The 8,714-nt window shown below is 38.8% G+C and overlaps 1 long non-coding RNA gene across 1 annotated transcript; it reads left to right on the top strand.

The window, feature by feature from the left end:
* Nucleotides 1-2,057: 2,057 nt before the first annotated feature.
* On the top strand, nt 2,058-6,968 carry LOC120749346 (uncharacterized). The gene is made up of 3 exons (XR_005699630.2): nt 2,058-2,341; nt 2,449-2,619; nt 4,973-6,968. It is a non-coding gene; the product is annotated as an uncharacterized LOC120749346 (long non-coding RNA).
* The last annotated feature ends 1,746 nt before the right edge of the window (nt 6,969-8,714 follow it).

Raw genomic sequence — 8,714 nt, forward strand, 5'->3', positions numbered from 1 at the left:
TATTTCTAGACTTCTTGTTGGCTGCAGTGAATTATAGTTACTGAACCAGCTTTTATCTAAGGTTCCTGCAACAGAGCAATTAACTTTCTGACTTTTACACTAAAGCAATTCATGTAAACAGATTGTGGGTATGAAGCAAAATGTTTAACAAGTCATAAATTGTGAATCGGTTGTTGATTTGCCCTTTTTTTGTTTCTTTTATTTTCTGGACAAAATATAAGTTTTCTGTCAGTAGTGGGATAATTTTTTCCTAAGGTATTGAAATGTGCATATCTTTGGGGTGTAGAAGAATACCCAGAAAGAGTCTCAACCCCTGGTGGTTTACCATGAGGGATGAGAGGATGCCTCTAAGGATCAGGCACTTGGGGAATCGTTACAAACAAGATTCCATTGGTTATGATGGAATATAAATTTATCAGCAGGAAAAGATTACCTTGCATTTACCACAAACAAGAAAATGTGGCTGTGCCATTAATGTGAGGTAGGTCAGGCAATATAAATTAATCTCCTTTCTTATCCTTCCTACTTCAGTGAGTAGCCGAGCCTACAGGATAAGTAATGTATCTGCTTTGCATGATGATACCGCCAATCCTTTGTCCTTGCTTTGCAGAGCTCAACAGTATTGCCATATAAAGTGTCATCAATATCATAGAAGCTTGCCACTTTTGACTAGACGGGACACCTTCAGAGTCCCTGAAGATACATGCCTTGTTTAATTTAGACTTTGGCTCACAGCTGCAAGAGCTACCTCAGTGTTAACTTCTAGAGAATGTAATATGCCTATCGACTTCTTCTAAGAGTAGTCCTTGCACCCTCCCCAGAAGATATTGCACTATGAAGATCATGGAGCACGATAGAAAGGACTTCTCTGACTCTTTTGACTCCTTAATATTTAATTATATGACCGTTGTTTAGAAGAAAAGCCAAGCTAATTAATGCATACTTCAATAGATTGTACTGCCTGTAATACAGCTATGATGTATAATGTAAATTTAGGAAATATGAAGATTGAGTGTGGATAAAATGTTCCATTGTGCACCATCACAAGGATTATAAGAGCACTTCTTTGCAAATGTCTTCACTCCTTCATTTTATGACACTCTGCATCATTATGTAATCATTTATAATTGCTTGAAAAAACACTTAGACTTCTGGCCCCTTGGGGTGCAACAGAGCCGGAGAGAGACAAAAAAAGGTCAGTGTTTGAGCAAGGACTGAAATTTTCTGCAGTAGTACAGCATGTTCCCTGGAAGTGGAAGTGTTTCTGCAATACCTCCTGCAGGAGAGCTCGTCCCAGTGGTCTACATCCTATGTCCTTTTAATCCAAATTATGTAGCTTTAATCCAAACTTGAAACCTCTTCTGCCACCTATTGCTTTTGCATTATTTTTGTCCTGTTATCTGAAAAAAAGTGCTTCTGGTCAATTAAAACTCAGAAATATCTCCTATCAAGTTTCTGAAAGTAATTTAAAAAATCTTCACATTGTCAAAGGGAGTAAAACAAATGCTGTTATTTCCATTTTCAATGTAGAGATGGAGAGGAAAAAGTGGAATTAGTTCTGTCTGGGTGCAGGGTTGATAACTGAGGTTGGTCTGGGGTTGTTGAATCCTACTTTGGGTTAGACCAACAGCCATGCTCTTAAACTCTCTTGTGAGTTTATGCATCATTGTCTCCATGGCAGGTTGGGCTTTTTTTTTTATTTTCTTTTTTTTTTTTCTTTTGGCTTTACGTGCTCTTACATGCATAGAATTTTCTTTCTGTGTTCTGTGATGGTCAGCTAAAGCCTTCTGACAATTAACTGAATGGTTAGTGTAGGAAGAGAAGACAAGGCTCTTTTTCTTTATGGACCTTTTCACAGGTGTGGACTATCTCATTAGTTAACTTTGTTATTTGACAGTTGTGAAAAGTGTCATGAGGTCTGAATGACTGCAATTACTACTCACCTTGTTCTCTGTGCCTTGACTCAAATGCCTTTAGGTAATTTGCAAAATCCCGAGATAAAGGCTGATATGCAAACACCATTCCTGAGATAAATGGCAACAAATGTTCTGTATGACACGCTTTATTTGTGAGGCACTCAGATAACACAGTGATTGGTGTCTGGTTAGACAGATGGGGTTTTATTCTTTTTCTCTGATCCTTTAAAGTTAGGTATTCTATTTTGAAAACTGATTTGACACCTGGCCAGATTGCTCAAAGCAGAGGCTTGGGAGAGGTTGTATTATTTCAGTGTTACAAAGGCAGGCAAAATGAGCAAGAGTGGTGCACTTGCCTTGAGAAGTGAGAAATCACATACAGAGTCTAGAACACACAAAATCTAGGCTCAATATATCCTGTCAGGGTGAGTGAGTAGTTAGAGGTGTCTGTCTCTTGGCTGCAGGTCCCTCCAGCCACTGGTGAGCAGGGCTTTGTGTCAGCTTTTGGACTATTGGCTTTTGCCTTCCTCAGGAACCTCTGTGCCTGCAGCCCTGCCGTGCTACAGTGCTGACCACGACCCTGAGACCGCGCACAGGAACCACCCCGGTGACTGCAGACTGGGAAGAGCAAATCAGCACTCACACCATCCAGCCTGACATCTGCCCAGGCTTGCATCTGCAGTCCCAAATCAGAGCATTCCAGGTAAAAATGAGAACTGTTTCAAGGTCAAATCTTAGTCGCTCACCGTCATACCATTTGAGTCAGAGGAGTGGTGAGAATTAGCTGTGTCTTAGATGTGACTGCCTCTTTTCTTCATCCAGCTTTGGAAGACATTTCTCAAGTAGCGTTTCTGTTGTGAATTTGGAGTGACATCCTGAAAATGAGGAAACCACCTCATAAGTTACTCCTTGTTTTTTCTCTAGATTAACAATAACCCCATATTTATCCCATTTTTTTCCTTTCCCTGATCCCACAGAAGAGTGGTCTCTAACTTTGCAGTTGCAAATCCAAATCTGAAATCTATTACAAGATCCTTTCCCCACCAGACAGTAGTTGGCCCTGTAGTGAAGTTCTATGTTGCATGATTTGAACAGTAAAATATTCTTTGATCCATGAGGTTTAATAGCCTAAAGATATCCATGGTAGGCCAGCAGTGATGAAAATGTTTCAGCCATCATCTGTTTCAGTTTTGGTAAAACAGTGGTGTCGACATAGATGTGGCTGGGAAAAAATATGTTTTGAGTTCTAAAATTACTGTAGGATAATAGGACTATGCTGAAAGTTCTCCTCTCCCTCTCCCTCTCCTTCAATTTCAGTGAGCCAGCTGCCCCCACACTTTTTTTTTCCTATTAGCCTACAATAATTAATTTAAGCAGAGTGACATGGTTTTAGAGGTCACACCATTGAATTTCAGACAGCTGAGACATGTCTAATTTAGCTGGCCTGTCTACATAGGCCTACTGAACAATCAGTGGAAACAGAGGTGCTTTTGCAGAGGCACCTGAAATTTGAGTCACCTCCTGGAGGAGCTGTCTTTCTGGGTTAGTTATGCTGAGGCTTATGAACAGTCAGTGCTGGTGAGCACCCTAATTTCACCTGGGCATGAACATGCTTCTATGTCTTTCATGCCAGTTATTTTCTCTTTTCTCATCCTTTTCTAACAATTTGATCAAATGAAATAGCAAACCCTGATAGTTAAGAAATATTGAAATACAATATTCCATTTTGCTGCATTTCCCTCTGTTTTTCTGGCTAAAATTATTTACTGTATTTGATAAATTTTGTGAAGGATTTTTTGTTGCCTTAGAACACTGTTTTCTAGGAAAGTTACCAGCCTGCTGTCAAAATATTCAAGGTTAAAGTCAACTATAGAATAAAGCAGATAGCTTCTGTTTTTCCCATCATCTTTGGACAAACACAAATTCTCAGGCTCTTAACTTGGCATCTTTTACCAGAGAGGAACTCAGAGAGCATATGAATAAAATGCCAGATAAACAGAGGAGTATCTTCCCCCATTTAGGATGCTGACCACGCCTTAGTCAATCCCCTGTGAGGGAAGAGAGTTGAGTGTACTAATGACAAAATGGCAAATGTGCAAACTCCCTTAAGGAGCACTTAAAAAGCTGCTTCATCACAGCAGTCTAACACGGACATGAACAGAGGATCATTCTCTTACTTCAGATTCTAAGCAGCCATCAACTTCACTGCACATTTCTACCTATGTGAATTACAGATTAGTGACAAATATGTTTCAAAACTAGTCATTACCTCAGTCAGTCAATTATTCAAAAGATGTATCTGTGTGATTAGTTGCTCTCAGTTAATTACAGGAACAATAATTAGCTAATAAAGGAGTACCATCATTCATATAATATTGATTTTCATTGTTTTGGAGGTATTAATTTTAAAAGTCCTTTGAATCTATATATTGAGAAAACACTCAAAAATACTTTTAAAATAACTTTTTTTCAGGCTACAGGCAGTGCTTTACTCTCTTCTAGTTCTTCCAGACAAACTTATGCTTCTGCTGTCTTCTCAGCAGTGTTGAAAAATAATGAAATGATCTTCAAATGTAGTCTTAGTAGTGAATTGCCTGGAGAAGGTTGAGTGAAGGATGATTAGACCACTTGCTGCTTTTAATCACTTCGCTCCTGTCCAAATCTAAACTGATGCCAAAAACTGGCAAAGAAAGATGAGTATGTCAAAGACATTGTATTTCATTCCTATAAAAACATAATTTGCTCTGAAATTACAGCTGCAATACTATAGGATATCACACTTCTCCTCCCTAAAATTAGCGCCTGAGGGAAAATGTGTAGTGAAGGCATTTTTTTTAAACAAGATTGTCCCGGTTGGTTTTTTTTTTTTTTGTATACCTTGTACTTTCTTCTCAGGACCTTCAGCACAACTTGTCAAATTTTTATAACCCAGTCATCTTCCCAAGTTTGAAAAACTCTGAGAAAAGAAGCAGATCCTCATGAGTCAAAAAAAGCCATGGTGACACCCCAAGAGGCATTTGCGAGTCTGGCCCAACGTGTCTGGCTTTCCCCCACAGGGTCAAGCTAAGGAAAATAATCCAGCATTGGATGATGGAGCCACCAGAGTCGACCTTTTAGAAGACCTTCCCCTTTTCCCCAACTCTCCTGATATTTTTTAAAACTATATGATTATCTAGGGTTTTTTGGTGTTTTTTGTTTTTTTTTTTTTTAAATATTTTCATTTTCATTTTACCTCTATCTTTACTCAGAAATTCTCTCTTGATTCCTGCTCCAGTTCTAGCTGCCCTGGGCAACAACTCCATTAACATATCACTAATACCCTCCACTTATCTTTTTAAAACAAAAAATTGAAAAAAGCCCAGTTTAATCTCAGGAGACTATGATCATCTTTAACTTAGCATAGTCTAATGGTTAAAGCAATATAATAGAGGGAAAGAATATCTGCATATGACAAAACTTCCCTCAGAGAATCATATAAGCTCTGTATCATAGCTTCTTTGTATGTAAGGTAAGATTTATACCTGACAAGGTGTTGTGAAAATCTATATATGGTATGCATTATTTTGGCCCTCTTCATTTCCCTATTGTGTCTGCAGAATACTAATTACATGACTTGAACTCATGGTTTTGTGAGTCTACTTGTGTGATTTCAGAACAAAATCACCTTTCATTTACTCTTTTTCTCCCTCCATCGTAGCTAATAAATAAAAAACATTAGAGGAACGCAGAAATCCTGCTCTATTGAACTAGTGGTACCTAGCACCATTAATGCTTTAATCATCAAAACCACAGTGGGGATATAATTTTCAGACTGATTTTAAAGAGGTGTTCTCCAAATAATGAGAGGAATACTAATCCTTGTACACTCAAACTGATGTTCTTCGATGCATAGATCAAACCACAGCATTGCACTGGATTCTTTGTAAAAATGTGTAAAAGTCTTTGAGTTTCATCTGCATAAAACACTGCAGAAAAGTGAAATTTGTAGGACTGATTGGAGCATTTCTGATCATTTTGTCAGGATGTATGTGATACTCTAGCAAAATTGCACCACCTTTGATTTCACATTGCTGCTGTTGTTTCTTTGTTCTTTCTCTCTCTCTTTTAAATTTTTTTTTGTATTTTTAATTTTTTTTTTTTATTTCATGAGGCAGACATGGAAAGGCACTGATGAGAGGTATTAGTCAAGGGAGGCATTACTGCTGCTGAGAAGGTGAAATACATATCAGTGCTGAAGAGAGGGACTGATAGATGTGGGTGGGTATATCACCGTCTCCACTACTGGATAGATGGAGGGTAGAAAAATACAGTGTTGTAGATGATAAACTGTTGTAGACACAACAATTAAATCATTCCCCTTGTACACCAATATAAGGGAAAAAGACTCAATTCATTTGGAAGCTGATGTACTCAGGATATGGACAAACTGGGGTAGTCAGAACCAAGTTACACCCCTATTGCCATTCCCTTTATACAGCACTTCAGGAATCACCACACTAATGAGACTCAATATCTTCCTCCTGGCTTTAAAAATTGTCCCTTTTCAGGCCAAATTTATTATCTCCTCACACTTCTTCCTGTTGGCACACTCCTGAGGCAGATCATTGAGTAAACACTGAGCTCAGTCAGTGCAGTTGCTGCAAATGCTCATATTTGTCATGACAGTGATTCAGTGGGATTTGAAATGATGGCATATTCTGAGCTCACAGAACATTTCTCTTGCACAGGCCATGTGACCTGACTGAGGTCAGTCTTGCTCACTAATCTTACTGCTCTTTGCCCAGAAGGCTTTACACCTGTATGACTACATGAAATATTAATTTCTTTTTCTGCAAAAGCATACCTTCTTATGCTGGAAAACAAAAGTGCTTTGATCAAATTGTTTAAATTACTTTGTGCAATCTTGTATTTAATGTAGTTTAGAGAAACTTAAAAGAAATTCTGGATTATTTTTTCTTTTTCTTTCTTCCTGTGCTCAGTTTTGACACTGGAAAGAACTAATTTTGTCTCTTTTTCCAAATAATTATAAGTAAAAATACTTAAACTATTTTCAACATACTTGCATTTATTTTATCAGAAGTTCCTCTTCTTCCAGATGCATTTACAAATACATACGAAACTCTATCCATTTACCATGGAATAAACAAATACACCATAATCTTCATGTGTAAAAGATTCTCTATAAATCAAATCCTTCTTGGATATTAGAACACTCCAACGAAGAGAAAAGAAAATAAGGAGAATGTGTGACATAAGAACCTGAATAAACAAAAACTCTGGCATGCCAAAAGACAGAGGAGCGAGGAGAAAACAAGTCAGGGGCCTCTCTCTTGAAATCTCTCAATTCAGTATATTTCAGGTCAAAGCAAATATCCTGGCTTCTGCTGGAAAACTACCCAAACCCCAGAACATTTCATGGTAAGCATGTTGTCTGCTTCCTCTTCAAAGCACTATGAAACAGGCAGGGAAAAGCAGGAATTTTTACCCTTTTTTTCAGGGAAGAACTGTATAAAATGTATATGATAATCATAGAATCTTTTAGATTAAAAAAGATCTTTAAGATCAAGTACAATAATTAACCCAGCACTGCCAAGTCCACCACTAAACCATGTCCCTGAGCACCACTTCTGCACATCTTAAAAGTATTTACAGTCTAGATGACTCCACCACATCCCTGGGCAGCCTGTTCCAGTGTTTGGAAACCCTTTTTGCAAAGGATTTTTTCCTAATATCCAATCTAAATCTCCCTTGGTACAACCTGTGGCTATTTCCTCTTATGTTGTCACTTGTTGCCAGGTGAAAAAACGGATCCCATACCTGACTACAACCCTCTTTTCTGGTAGTTGTACACAACAACAAGGTCTTCCCTGATCCTACTTTTTTTCCAGGCTAAACAGCCACAGCTCCCTTAGCTGCTCCTCATCAGCTCCTCCAGACCCCTCAGCAGCTCCGTTGCTCTGGGGTGTCAAAGGCTTTGCTGGAGCTCAGGTACCCAACATCCACAGCCTTTCCCTTATTCATCAGGTGGGTTGCTCTGTCATAAAAGGAGATTGGATCAGTCAAGGAGCCTTTCATAAGCCTTTGCTGGCTGGGCCTGATCCCCTAGTGGTCCTGCACATGTCTGTGATAGCACTCAAGATGATCTGCTCTATGATATTCCCCAGCACCAAGGTCAGGTGGGCAGCCCTGTAGTTCCCCAGATCTTCCTTCTTGCACATGAATACCACACTTACTTCCTTCTAGTGAACTGTGACCTCCCCAGTTAGCCAGGATTGCTGGTAAATGATATCCAACCCAAATTTTCAACCAGCACCCTCAGTACTCTTGGGTGGATGCCACCTGGTCTCATAGATTTGTGTGTGCCTAAGAGGCATATTAAGTAGCTGGCTGTTTCCTTTTGGATTAAGTCGTCTTCATTCTGCTCTCTTTCCCTCTCTTCTAGCTCAGGGGGCTGGGTACATGAAGAACAGCTGGTCTTTAATAGTAAGACTGAAGGAAAGAAGACTTGAAGCAAGCCAGCATTTTCCTTAGCTTTTGTCACTATGTCACTTTTGTCACTTTTTGTCACCCCTGAAGCCAATAAAGGATGTAAGATTATTCTTACTCCTCCTTTTGTTGTTAAAGTATTTACAGAAACTTTTTAAATTGTCTTCTTCAACACTAGCCAGATTAAGTTCTACTTGGGTTTGATCCTTCTAATTTTCTCCTGGTATAAACTCATAACATCCTTGTAGTCCTCCCATGTTCTCTGCCCTTTCTTTTAAAGTTCACGGGTCCTTTCTTTTAAAGTGCATTTTT

Source organism: Hirundo rustica, chromosome 2 (assembly GCF_015227805.2).
Source record: "Hirundo rustica isolate bHirRus1 chromosome 2, bHirRus1.pri.v3, whole genome shotgun sequence".
NCBI lineage: Eukaryota > Metazoa > Chordata > Aves > Passeriformes > Hirundinidae > Hirundo > Hirundo rustica.